A 15,113-nucleotide genomic window follows, 5' to 3' on the forward strand; every position below is an offset into this window, starting at 1 on the left:
ATTAAGTATTCTGTTGTTTCATAAGTTTATTATTTCCTCCGGGTATATTTTTTAGGGTGGAATACTATTAGAAATTATTCAAAAAAAGTCCTCCCCCAAAACTATATAAATTCTGTTAAGATTGTGAAACTCTTATAATTCTATAGAAAATCCAAGAATACCATTTTAAAATACACAAATGTGACCTCTTTCTTCATTAATGTTTTGGGTATTAAATTCAAATTTAGGAATAATTACTGATGCTTGAAAGAATATCTCATCCCTTCCATGGAAATTTGTCCATGATTACAGGGCAGGGGAACTGTGAAATGAACATACTTACAAACCACTGAAAATGTCTTCTTGAGAATTATAAATATGAATGAGAAAGAAGACTATCTTAACAAAAGTGAATCACTGGAAATTCTGACTTTAAGCTGGCCCAGTTATCTTGTAAAATTATTTGAGCGTTGCACTACAAAAGCATTATGTTGCTTTTGGTAGGGTGAAATCAACGCACCTATGACCCTGATGCTATTATGGTCTTGAGAAATACAACATAATTCATCATTTCTCCAGTGAATAGGTATTGACAGATGCTCTCCCAAATTTGCCTTTTAAAAGTAAGAAAAGATCAAAATAATGAACATCAGGGGGCGAGTATATCTGTTCAGCAAATTCTGAATCACTCCCTTTTTTGTATAGGTATACATAAAACTATAAATATTTTTATCCTAGAAAAACAACATATGAATGAAATTTCTTCATTACTAGTTAAGAAACTGATCAAGTTAAACATTTTTCTGCAAAGAATTCTGCCAGTTTTCCTTAGGCATGCCATAGGACTAAGTTCTGACTTTATTTTTTTTTAAACAGATATTTCTTTTTTTTTAGAGAGAGTGAGAGAGGAGAGAGAGTGAGAGAGAGAATTTTTAATATTTTTTATTATTTTTTAGTTATCGGCGGACACAACATCTTTGTTGGTATGTGGTGCTGAGGATCGAACCCGGGCCACACGCATGCGAGGCGAGCGCGCTACCGCTTGAGCCACATCCCCAGCCCTAAGTTCTGACTTTAAAAATAGTTCAGACATAAGTGGTAGCTCTACTTCTAACTCAAAATTATCTCCTAATAACCTGCAAAGACAACTGAGGGTGACATGTGACATAGGTTTACATTTCACTGACCAGATCTAAGAGAGCTGTCAATTATAGGGAACAAAATGAAGCAGTTTATAAAGTTTGTCAATCTATTATAAAGGACATCATAAAGCATTGCCTTGTAATTCATTCTAGTATTTGGAAGATTAGAATTCATCTTAACTGAAAGAAGACTCCTTAAAATGGGTTCTGAAAGACAATTTTTAAATGGTACAATAAGGACATCTGGAAATCAATTGCTATGTAAGAAAAAAAAATGAGATCACTGGAGAAAAAAACCCACTAAAACCAATGTTTTCTGAATTTTTTACATTTAACTAAAACTTACAAAAGACCAAAGAGTGTTTATTATTCAAGAAAAATCATAGATCCTCAGTAAGAGTAGCAAGTGTTGTGACAGCGTGACTTGTCTTAATACCTTCCACTTGTCCCCAGATTCTCATTATTATTGAAAATCAATAGCTTCACAACTTCAATAGCTATAAAATCCAGCCAACTGACAGCTGCCAAAAGGGAACAACAGGTTTGGATATTAAAAATAAATAGATAAATAAAAGCCCAAGTTCTAGTGAATTGTCATTATTTGACCTCTCCGGCTCAGGCAGCTAGTGTGAAAATATCCGTTCTTTTGGCTTTTTTATATTTGGTGTGGCACAGATTTGCTCTGTGCAAACAACCCCTAACTTCAGGATAGTTTTAAAAAAGAAAAGAGAAAAATAAAAATAAAACAGTGGCAATTGTTTAACAACACAGCTGCCTGAGCCGGAGTAAACAAAAGCCCGAACAAATAACTCGAAATGAACAAATTGAAAATTAGTTGTTTACAAGATACTTTGAAAACCTCTTGGATATTCTCGAGATTCCGAAAGCCCACACACAAGCATGCAGAGAGCTAGACTTTGCAAACACTCAGGAAATACCTGTGAAGGCCCTGATTTTTAATCTCTGGAAGACAGTAAGACTATAGGTAAATAGGAAGTGAAAGTTAGGGCTTGAAAAATGTCTGTAAGAATATAATTTGCAAGTGTGTGCATACACACACACACACACATACACACACACATACACAGCAAAGGCTAGAAGATTAACTGGTTGGAGAAATGTAATCTCTTAAGTGACCACTGTGTGAAAGAACCACACAGAGGCCTCACTGGCTGCAGGGAAAAGAGACTTTACAGGATGCATCCATTGAAGTCAATAAATGCACAAAGAATGAAAGTGGTAAAGAGGAATAATGGGGAAGCTGTCTGAGAATATAGGGGGGTAAAGTGGATTCCAAACTGTGTACATTTAAAATGTGAGCTAAACATTCAAAGGTACAATAAAGCATAAGGCTAGGGGAGAAAATCAGATTCTGACAATTGCTACATTTTATTATTTAAAACATGCTTATCATCTTATTTATTTATTTATTTATTTTTGGTACCAGAGATTGAACTCAAAATTGATTAACCACTGAGCCGTATGCCCAGACCTTTTGGTTACTTTTTTAAAATTTAGAGACAGGGCCTCACTAAGTTGTTGAGACTGATTTGAATTCACAATCCTCCTGCCTCTGCCTCTAGAGCCACTGGTATTACAGGTGTGTGCCACCATGCCCAGCAAATATTTTATGATGTACAACAAAACTTGTAGCCCACAAAAAAGGGGAAGCAATACAGTCAATAGAAACTATTCCCAAAGACATCTAGAATAGCAATAAATACACATGTAAAAAATAATCAAATAGGATTTCTAGAGTTGAGGATACCAAAACTGAACCTTATAAAACATAGCCATATTCCCCAGGCCAGTGCTCAGAGGGAGCCTTCTGGCTGCACCAACACCACAAACCTACTCCCAGTGGAACAACTTTATATTTCAGCTTGCATCACTGCTATCTGTGTCATGGCCCTGTGTAAACTCCTGATAATTTCCAAGTACTCTAGTACTAGGAAACTCAGGTGCAACCCAGCTTAGTGTCAACCTTGGCATTCAGGTGACTACCTTTACCAGCACTATGCCAAGGTCAGGGATTATAATATGGAGCAAGACTATTCACTGACAGCAAGAGTCAGAAGTACATATGGACTGTGCTTTGGAATTCAATACTAGGTCTATAAATCCTGTCATTAAGCAGATTCCAATTACCCCCATTCTCACAACACTGTACATAACACTAAACTTTTCAAAAAGTCCTGGTGTCAGGCAGATACATGTAACCAAAATCAATCAGACTCTTACTCTTGCCAACATTACTAGTGGCTGGTTGCAGTGGTCTTGGGCTATGAATCCACTTCAACAATAGGGATCCCATAGCAGTGTGATCCTTGGTCCTACCTCAGTGCTGTGCTGGCCTTGGTGGACTATGGACTTGGCTTGGCATAGCATTGATACATGGGTAGCCACAGGAATGCTTAACCCATCCTCCTCCCCTAATCACAGGCAGTGCAAACAAATAGGAGTAACTGTCTACTTGGGAGAAAAAAAAAAAGAGAGGCAGACAAGGCCATACAATGGTGGCTACAAGTCTGAGACTGGTTCCTCCAAAGAGACTATGCCCAGAAGTGCTAGAATTCTGCAGCGTATGAACACAGGCTTATACTCCCATGACTGGACAAGACAGTTGTGCTCAGCCTGGCTTTGAGAAGAGGTACACAATGGCGGACAACCCTTTCTAAGTCTCCCCCCATTCATATTGAACAACACAGAGATTACATATTAGAAGCAAATCTGGGTTTGGACCATTTTCTAGTGCTGAAGCAATGACTATGCACCAACACAGTACTCACTGCAAGTCAGGACCTAGAGTGCTATCTACTGCTGAAATAATGGAAGTGTCCAAATCCTTAAAGAAAACAATTTCCCTGCTGTACGTTGAAAGCCAGATTGAAAAGTTTTGAATAAATCCAAATTCTTCAGGGCAAAGCTGATGACACATACCAAAAAGAAGCAAAAATTTTCTAACAACCAAGAGTGAAATCAGAGATCATTAAATAAAGTAAGCAGACATAGAAAAATACGAACAACATGGATCTTATCCTTTGTTGAATCTATAGAAGTTGATCTCAAAAGAAGCTGAGAATCAAATGATAGTTAAATGAGATGGAAAAAAGGGAGGAGAATGGATTGGGCAATTATTAGTGAGTGGCTTAAAATATAAAGACTTAAAAAGAAAGAAAGAAAGAAACTAAGAATAAATTGCAACGTTACCAACAGAGAGTGAGAGAGAGCAAGGGAAAAATGAAGTGGAAGAAATTTGCAGCTAGTAAACCCAACTTATCAGAAATAGTACAAGGAGCTCTTATGGTTACATAAAAGACCAAAAGAGAGTAATTGAAATCCATACCAAAAGTAAAGACAAATGACAAAGTTAACTACGTAGGTTAAAAGGCAGCACAAATGTGTTTTATTGTGATGAAATACATATGAAATAAAGTCTGCCATTTTCACTAGTTTAATGGGCACAATTTGTGTCACTTAATGGATTATCAGAGCTGGGCAATTATCACCACTATTTTGTACCAAAATATTTGATTATCTCAAAAATACCCTGCATCCCTTAATGTCTTATGTCCTATGCCTTTGTTCCCTCAGCCCATAAAGTCAACAAAATGGTTTTTATCTATATAAATCTTCCTATTCTGGATATTTTTTATTGATTTTTTTTTACAAAATAAATGACAGTGGAATGCATTACAGTTCGTATTACTCATATAGAGCACAATTCTTCATATCTCTCATTGTATATAAAGTCTGTTCACACAAATTATTGTCTCCATACGTGTACTTTGGATAATGATATCCATCACATTCCACCATCATTGATTGCTAACTCCCTGAATATTCCCTTCCTCTTCCACTCCTCTGACCTATATAGAGTTCTTCTATTCTTCCCATGCTCCCCCTCCCTACACTATTATGAGTCAGTTACTTTATATCAGATAAAACATTCAGCATTTGTTGTTTTTGGATTGGATAACTTCACTTAGCATTATCTTCTCCAACTCCATCCATTTACCTGCAAATGCCAGAATTTTCTTTTATTGCTGAGTAATATTCCATTGTGTATATATGCAACATTTTTTTTATCCATTCATCTACTGAAGGACATTTATGTTGGTTCCACAGTTTGGCTATTGTGAATTGTGGTGCTATAAACATTGATGCAACTGTGTCCCTGTTGTACGATTTCTGGATATTTTGTATAACCTATATAACACAATATGTGGCATTTCCTGCCAGCCATCCTCCACCTATGCATCTGTTTTTAAAGATTCATCCATGTTACAGCATATAATAATGCTTCCTTTCTATGGATGAATAATATGTATTTTTCTCTGTAAAATGTTTCTTCTATCTTTTTTATAAAATAAGGCTCCACAAAATAATAAATCTTTCTTGATGGATTGATAACATAAAGATGTAATTTGTATGATTTATCTTTTTGTTAATCTTTTTTTCCCCATCCTATTTGTAGTTTTTAATTTAAGATGGACCTCAGTATATCACATTGTGTTGGATTGTGTGTTGTTGGGTTTTTTTAAATCTTTCTGCCAATTTTTATATTTTATTTCTGAGTGCAGTGGTAGATGCCTGTAATTCCAGTGAATAGGGAAGCTGAGGCAGGAGGAGCACAAGTTCAAACCCAGCCTCATCACATTGGCAAAGCCCTGTCTTAAAATGTCCAGGAGTTCAATCTGAGTACTCAAAAGGAAGAAAAAAAAAGAGTGCACTTTATGTTTATATTTAATATTTTTACTGTTAGGGGATATACAAAAATTTAATATTTGCTTTCTACAGATTACATGTGTTCTTTCCTTCCATTATTTTATTACTGCATTATATTGTATTAAACATATAATACATTATATAATTTTATTTATTTTTAAAAATAGTTTTAGTTGTAAATGGATAGAATAACTTTATTTGTTTATTTTTATGTGTTGATGAGGATTGAACCCACTGCTTCAAACAAGCTCGGCAAGGATATAAAATAAGACATGAAAATTGTCAAAGAATTGAAAGTGTGCAAATTACATATTCCAGTTAAAAAAATGGATTGAACTTGAAATTCAATAGCATGAAAATTTGAAAACAAAAATCACAGATATATGTAAAGTAAATCACTTTATCTTAAATAGTGAGTGATTAAAGATGAAATCAGAAATAAATTATTTTGAGTTTGATGAAAATACAATGCAACATGACAAAACATATGGGAGGGCCAGGGTTGGGGCTCAGTGGTAAAGCTCTTGCCAAGCATGTCTGAGGCACTGGGTTTAATCCTAAACACTGCTTAAAAGTAACTAAATAAAATAAAGTGTTTATTCCCATCGATGACCAAATTAAAAAAAAATCAAATCTTGAGGGATACATATAAAGCAGTTGATACAGAAAATTTATAACTGCAAACAAATCAAATAAGAAAAACATCACAAAAATAAAAATAAATCTCCATTTAATAAACTAGGAAAAACAATGCATTCAAAGTAAGTAAGCAGAAGAAAGGACATAATAAAGTCAGAAAAGTAAACAGAAATAGAACTGCAATAGGCAAACTTTAATTTTATAAAGGATTAACAAAATTGATAACACCTTGGCTAGAATGAATCTGAGGTTGAATCTATGCAATTAATATTTCTAGCATTATTGAAAATAATTGTTTAATTTATAGTAACATCTCAAATGATATCAAGTACTTTAATAGACAGATGGAGATATGGAAAAATAGTCTACCATTCACTTCTAGCTCCTTCAGAGGTTGAGTCCCTCCAATAACATTATAATATTATATAATATTATTGTAATTATTCAAAAGAAGGACTTCTCCCAGGGATCGTATTGGTATTCACTCAATAGCTATTCCTACATTAAGCGATGTTTCCATCTTTGCTGATTTGGTTGCTATTCATTTCTTAAACTGCTTTAACTATCCTCTGGGAAGTTTATTGATCCATAAACATGTATATTTAATGAGAAGAGACTTTAGGAGAATCAATTGATCCTTCCCATTACTCTCCTGAAATGTGAATATTTGAAAATAAAGAGAAAATGAAAAAAGAAAAACAATATGAATTTATATCCATGTATTCTCCACATAAGTGTATCTGTGTGTTTATGTAACTGAACATTAAGAAAAGAGTAATTTCAAATTGTATGTTTTTTAAATGTTAAATTCAAGGAACAATTTCAGCTAAAATATTATAGCCCTGAATTTACTCTTTTCATCAGCATTTGGTATTTGCATAGATTTAATCTATTAGAAAACAGATCACCCTACTGAATATTATTAATGTTTCTAATCTTTAGCAAATAATTTTGTTATCTATTAAATCTGAGTATCTCTAAAGTCTTTGGGTTTATTTTTATCAGTTCTGGTAAATTGTTATAATTTGAATATTAATACTCATTTATTGGGTTGAATACAGGGAGTTTTCATCTCTGTGCTTACTTTATTTTTCTTCTCCAAAATACATGGCCAAATTACACCCATTGTTTGTAACATGTCAACAAGGAAATGATCCTTATTGACAAAGGAAAATGAAGGATTGAATGTGCTCATTGTTTTCAGATACAAGTTTGCAAAGTGCCCCAGGCCTTCACATTTCTCACCAATTTAACATGGATGACTAACATGCTACACAGAGATATGGAGATAAGATGACTACACAGACTTGCTCAGCATTTGCAATGAAACTGAGACTACTTCAAGGACTGGCAAATTTGGAGTCTGTTATTTGTATATTTCTATCTCCAAGTTTTTGTGAAGGTTAGAGGAGAAGCAGATTGACTGAAGTTAAGATTTCTGATTTAAAGTATAGACCATGAAGTCCCTCAATTGCACTGACCCTTTCAAAACACCAGGATGTGACAGCAGTAAAGTATCTATATGAATATATGTGTGTGAATACTTTGTGAAGGTAAAGTATTTTGTATTTATCTCCCATATTTCTCCCTTAATTGTATAGAACACAGGTCCAGAGATGGCTTAGAAAAGATTCTCTGGCTTTGTCTTTCTTCACTTTATTTTTGTTCAGTGAAATGCTAATTAAGAGCAAATCTTCTTCCCTCAAGAATATCAGTGAATATCTGACAAAAAAAAAGTGAAAGTAGAGAGAATATAACTGAAAAGGTATTTAATGAGTTAGAATATCAATGAGAAAAATATGTCTGAAAAGTATTGGGAAATTATTATTATGATTGATAACATGATAGTAAAGTAAAAATATACAGAGAAATTCTGTTAACAAAAGCCATCTTTGGTAGTCTCAAGTATTAAAAGTTGAAAAAATAATATATCCAAGTCTCTAAAAATTTAATTAAACATTAGTTGACACTAAACAACACAATGAGTTGAAACATGAGAAAAATGTAAAATTCTGGTGTTAAACAATGTTAAAGACAAGAATCCTACCTGGAAACTAGAGAGGACAAAAGGAAAAGGATCTCAAGAAAATAGAAAGTTCCAGAAAGGAGCATGTGCCTGTGTGCACACACACACATGAAGGACCATGAAGGGGTCAAATAGAAAACAAAGTAAAAAATAAAAGAAAATTCTGTGTAATTTACAATTAGATACTCTTTTTTCTTACATATATTATATATACAATATAATATAATATAATATCTCATTATTACTAAGAATTTAAAATACAGTAAGTTTCCCAGTAATTTTTTTATTGGTTACCTATATTAAATATGGTTGTAAACAAACAAAGTTATGAATTATTAGATGTATAATGTCTAAATAATGAATTCTGGAAGAAATATTCAGACCAGAAAATCAATCTTGGAGAAATTAATCATATATACATCATTAATTAGGTATTGTTAAATAACTACACCAGAACTTAGCAGCTTAAAACAGTACCCTTTTATTATTCCTTGTGATTTTATGTGTTACCTTGGTAGTTCTGCTGATATGAGGCAAATGTGGTTGATGTACACACATATAATTGAGGACCAGATACAAATAATTTGATCAAACTAGGTCTTATTTGAGACCACTGAAATATGCACTGTTTTCAACTATTCTCCACAGGGCTCATGGAGGTGACAGGAATTTAAAAGGAATGTAATATTAGTACCTCCTTATCTGTCCAGAATTATGTTCAATACTTTCACTGGATACCTGAAGTCACAGATGGTACCAGATTCCTTGTAGACGCTTCTTGACTTTTGATGGATTTATGTCCTCATGAAAATATTGTAAATTGAAAGTATCATTAGACAAATGTGATTTAATGCAGTTAGCCTAATAAACATTATACTCAGTCCAGCCTCTTTTATAAATGCTAATACCTTTATATTAGCCTATACTTGGGCAGAATTATATAACTAAAAACATTTTAAGAAAGTTTGCACATCTCATGTAATTTATGGAAAACTTCTGAAAGTGAAAAACAGAATGATTATGAATATATTTTTATACCATCATATAGCTGAAAAATTGCATGTCAATTCATCATAATCAGAAACTATAATATATACTATATTTTACCCTACATGCATAAGTATAATAAGCTTTCAACTTTTTAATTCAACTAAATATTTTATAATTTCTCTTTGGCATATATGAATTGCTGGCATTATCATTCTTATGATCTGAGCCTTTTATCAAGTAAATAAGAGTTACTGAGATCCAAGCACAGTGATACCACAATAGTCTGATAACCAAGACTGGTACTAAATCACTAAAGGGTAGATAGCATACTCAGTATGAATAGGTTAGACAAAGGGATACTGCATATTCTGGGAGAGACAGAGCAGGACAACACAAGATTTCATCACACTATTCAAAATTACTCTCTTTAAAACTTGTGGATGAATTCTGGAATATCCCATTGCATATTTTCAGACCATGGACAGACACAGGTAAATGAAACCACAAAAAATGAAACTGGATAAGGGTGAACTACTGTAAAAGCACACTGGAAGTCTTTGTGGTGGGCAAGCTCAAAATGAACATGTTCCTGATTCCATCATGTATTTTGGCCAATCCTGTCAAATATTATTCCTAAAATAAATAATGTGGAAATAGTCTCTTACCCATGATGGAGAAGGCACAAAGTCACAATGCAAAAAGACTACAAAGAGAGAGGAGTTCTTACTTCCATTTCTTGTAGTCCATCACCAACATAGGATGAGTTAGACTGACTAAAATATTAGTAAATTAAGTTTCCTTATAATGACCGCACTGATTCTAGAGTTAATTTCTGACCCTACACAGAAGGCAGTTATTATGAACTTAATTTTGTCCATCAAAATTCATCAATGAACCCTTATAGTTAATATGATGGTATTTGGAGATAGGGTCCGGGGAGTGATTAGGGTTAGACAAAGGTCAGGGGTGGTGCTCACATGATGACATTAGCACCTTTTTAAGAAAAGGATGATACACCACTGGTCTTTCTACACATACACATCAAGGAAAGTTCATGTTAGAACACTGTAAGATAAAAGCTGATTGCCAATTAAGAAAGAGCCCCACCAGTCACTGACCTTGTAAGTATCTTGATCTTGAGCTTCAAGTATCCAGTACTGTGAGAAAATAAATTTCAGTTGCTTAAGTGAACCAATCCACGGCCCTTTGATATGATAGCCCAAACATGTTAAGGGTCTTCTTTAGATTGACCTTAAAATATTCCAACAAACACTTATTCTCTACCATACCTTACCTTTTCTACACTAAGGGAAGAATGCTTAGATGTTTACAGACCTTTCAAAATACTGATTTTAGAATGTTCACACTCAAAAAGAGATGTCTGAAGACCTCAGTACACTCCAAAAAGCACTGATACTCTATAGGCAAAATACACACACACACACACACTCACACACACACACACACATATATTTATTTTCCATGTTACAGATATGTGAGATCCATGGCTTATTAGTAAATATTCACATTTAGAGGTTGATAAAATACTTTGCTGTGTTTTTTTTAAACATATTTTTGAGATATAGTTCATCCTTACAAATTATACAATTCAGTGGTTTTAAGTATGTGCAAAGAATCATGGAAACATTTGACCTAATTTTATAAAAGTTTCATTACTACAAAAGTAAACTGATACAAGTTCATCAATTCTGACCCCCAGTTTTTGGGAAGCACTAATATACTTTCTATCTCTATGTATCTGCTTATGCTGAACCTTTCACATGCATAGAATCATATAATAGACATCCTTTTTTGTCTTGCTTCTTTCATTTAGCATAAGGTTTTGAAGATTAATCTATGTTATTGCATGTATAAATATACTATTTTTATTGCCACATTGTTCCATTATATTAGCATTACAGTTTCCATGTTCAATCTCATAGATTGGAAACATGGACACACCAAGAAAACTGGTCACCATGATCAAGAATCTAAACATTTCCTCCACACCACTCAGTCTCCTTATGCTTCTTTATAATCTCAAATTCTGTTTCTTTCCCTAAATCACCTTCGCCATCAACCCCTGAATCCACATATTTGATTTATGTGATGTTGTGATCTTCTCCTTTTTCTAGATTTTTATTTTATGATTCATCCATGTTAAATTTATTTATACTTTATATATTTCAGTTGCTTTAAAGCCTCCCAACTTATATATTTGCTTATACATTCACCTCTTTAAGAAAATATGGGTAATGCATTTCGTTTTCTCATTCTTAAATTGATGTACATACCCTTATGTCCCTAGATGTACCCTTAATTTATTGACTTTTTAAAAAAGAAATTATCTCCCCTTAAAGCAGTCCATCTTACTCAACCACGCAACCAGCACGCTGGCTTCATAAAAAAAGTTCATAGCATAGAAGTTAATTAGTGAGATCAAAATAAACACACAAGACTCAATTACATTTTTCTTTGACCAGGTCTGAGAAGGCCCTCCCTCTGGCTCCTGCCTGGAACCACCCAGTGGGGCAGCAAGGCTTAAGCAGGACTAGCAGGAGAGAGAGAGGCAGGGCACGCCAGGGAGTGGCTTTTTATTGAGGAACAAGAAATTCAGGGGAAAATTCCATCCAATGAAGGTCGAGGGGGACAGCATTCCAAGGTCAGGGTCAGTGATTGGTATCAGGGTCACACCCCCACATGGACAGGCTCTCGCACCTGGAGAGGGTGGGGATTATCTCTGACACAGTTTGGCCAGAATGCCTCACACCCAATCAAGGAGGTGCACAATCACGTGGGAGACTGGCTTCCCACATCTTACCACAAATCTGATGTTTGATTCTATATTTAAAAATTATATTGGCACAAATCCAGGAACAAAAGCCATCACTTATAAGTAGATAAACTCTTTGTGGCCTGCCCACAGTATGCAACACTACTTCACAACCAAAAAGCATAAACTCCAGATACATATAACAGGCCATATTCTTGTATTAAATTAAGTTGCTAAGTAAAACAAATCAGATTTAAAATGCTACATATTCTGTGATTTTCTTTACATGATAGTCTGGAAAAGACAAAACTAAAGAGACAGAAATCAGAACAGGGGTTAAGGCTGAGACTGGGTGGAGAGAATTGACAATAATTTCACATGAAGTAGTATTTCTGAAGAGATGGAAATAACCTGCACCTTAACTGTGGTGGGTGGATGAGATATGTACAGTTGTAAATTATACCACTGTATACCTTAAAAGGAGAAATTTACACTATGTAAAGTATATATAAGCCAATCTTTGAAAATAACATATCAAAAAAATACAAATAAATACTTCAAAAATAGATGCTTTAAATTAACCACTCACAACAATATTAAAAAATAACAAGACCTAAAAATAAATATAACAAAGATGTTCAATACTTCCATACAGAGAACTACAAAAATTCATGCCATGATAAGTAAATCATATCTACATGCATATACATAGCATTTTTACTCTTTGGCAAATCCAATAGTCTAATGGTATATGTATGACCACACAACGTCTCATAACATGGTATTTTCAGAATTTGATGGACAAATTCTGAAATACGTGTGAAAAATGAGAGAGCCACTACATAAAAACCAGCATCACATTAATTACCAAGCACCAATGTTTAAAAATCTGTAAACTGTAATGATATATTAAGATGAAAAAAGGATAGAAAAAGAATATAAACAAATAAAACAAAAATCACTAAATCAGACCTACATCAATATGAAAAGGTGATTCAGAATGAAGGGCATATTGCAGAGAAGTATCCAAGACTATGTTTATTCATTTTTTTTTTGGTACCAGTGGTTGAACTCAGGGGCACTCAGCCACTGAGCCACATCCCCAGATTTTTTTGTATTTTATTTAGAGACAGAGTCTCTCTGAGTTGCTTAGTGCTGTTCTGTTGCTGAGGCTGGCCTTGATTTCCCTGCCTCAGTCTCCTGAGCCACTACAATTGCAGGAATTCACAACCGCACCCCATAAGACACTATTTTTAAAATAGGGTATTCATAGAAGTATGTACATATACATACATATACATATATTTCACAACACTGGTAATATATCATAACAACAATTATAATATGTGCATATGGTGCATGTTTACATGCACTGCAATTGGTAGAGATATAAAATTATCAAGTATATGTTATGTATATTAGAAAGAATATAATAAGAGATTAGATTGGTCATACAGGAAATTGCCTCATTGATATTTGAGGAGTGAAATATTGCTTAATAGAAAATGTATGACCAAGTATAAGAAAACACAATTTGTAATGGACAGTTCATCAAAAGTCAGGAAATTATGAATTTTTAAAAAGTATGCCCTAGGTAAGACTTGTAAACATCAAAGGGCCACCAAAGAAGATAACAATCCTACCCCAAAATATCTATAAGGAAGAAGATAAACAACCTAATAGAAAAACAGGCAAGGTAATTCATGTATAATTTTGTAAAAGAAGTAATCCATATGGATAATAAGTTCATGGAAAGGGTTAAATTTTATTATGAATTCAATAATTTATTATAAGTTCACACCACAATAAGATTTCCACTTCTTTCTGTGATGGAATAGCTTGTACTAAATTAAACTACTCACTGACAATAATTAGGAAAGCACAATTACATACAAGAACAAACAAAGAAACAGACAAAAATAACCTAGAAGCCTGTGTGAAATTTTCATAGACAACCAGAATTTTGTCAGGGACCAATAAAAGAAAAAAAGAAATTTCACTGATCATCACTTCACCACTTAAGTTTTTTCAATTTTGAATGTATTAACTGAACAAAGAGCAGAGTTCTAAAAATTATCTTGTCATAATTGGAGGAAAAATTAAAAAATGGACAATAGGACCATTGAGAAAGCCAGGTCTGGATGGGTTAGTGTTCCAGGGGAAAGTATTTGGAAATTGATGTGATACTAAACTGTGGAGGTTTGTGGACCAGACATGTATATCTTCAATTATTGCAAAGTACAAGATATTTTAAAAAGTAGAATTGGGGCTGAGGTTGTGGCTCAGTGGGAGAGTGCTTGCCTAGCATGTGTGAGGCACTGGGTTCAAAGCTCAGTACCAGCTATAAATAAACAAAATAAAGAACAAAAACTAATAAAAAATAAAAGTGGAACTAATAAAAAATAAAAGAAGAATATGTTCTTATTGTGGCAAACACTGGTCGGATTTTAAAAGTTATTTCAAAACACTTGCCTCCAATACAATGAAAATAATGTCTGGTTTATGCATAACTTGCAATGAGAATTGATTTTCTTATTTATATTATTTATATGAATTTCTCTCCACAGTCTTAAAAGTACAACAAAGCATATACTTGTTATGTTAAAAAGATTAAAAATACTTAAAATAAAGTCCTTAGAATATCTAATGACTGTCAATAAATCATAGATTGTTATACTGGCTCTCTCTCACACACACACATACACACATACACTGAATAACTGTTAATAAAAATTTAGAAATGCATTCATTACAGTATTGAAACATTAAAACATATTTATGTAGGGATTTTGGAAGATAAATATTAATCTTAAAAAATAATATGTGACTATGGTAA

This window comes from Spermophilus citellus (genome assembly GCF_964194105.1).
Source record: "Spermophilus citellus genome assembly, chromosome: 1".
Lineage (NCBI taxonomy): Eukaryota > Metazoa > Chordata > Mammalia > Rodentia > Sciuridae > Spermophilus > Spermophilus citellus.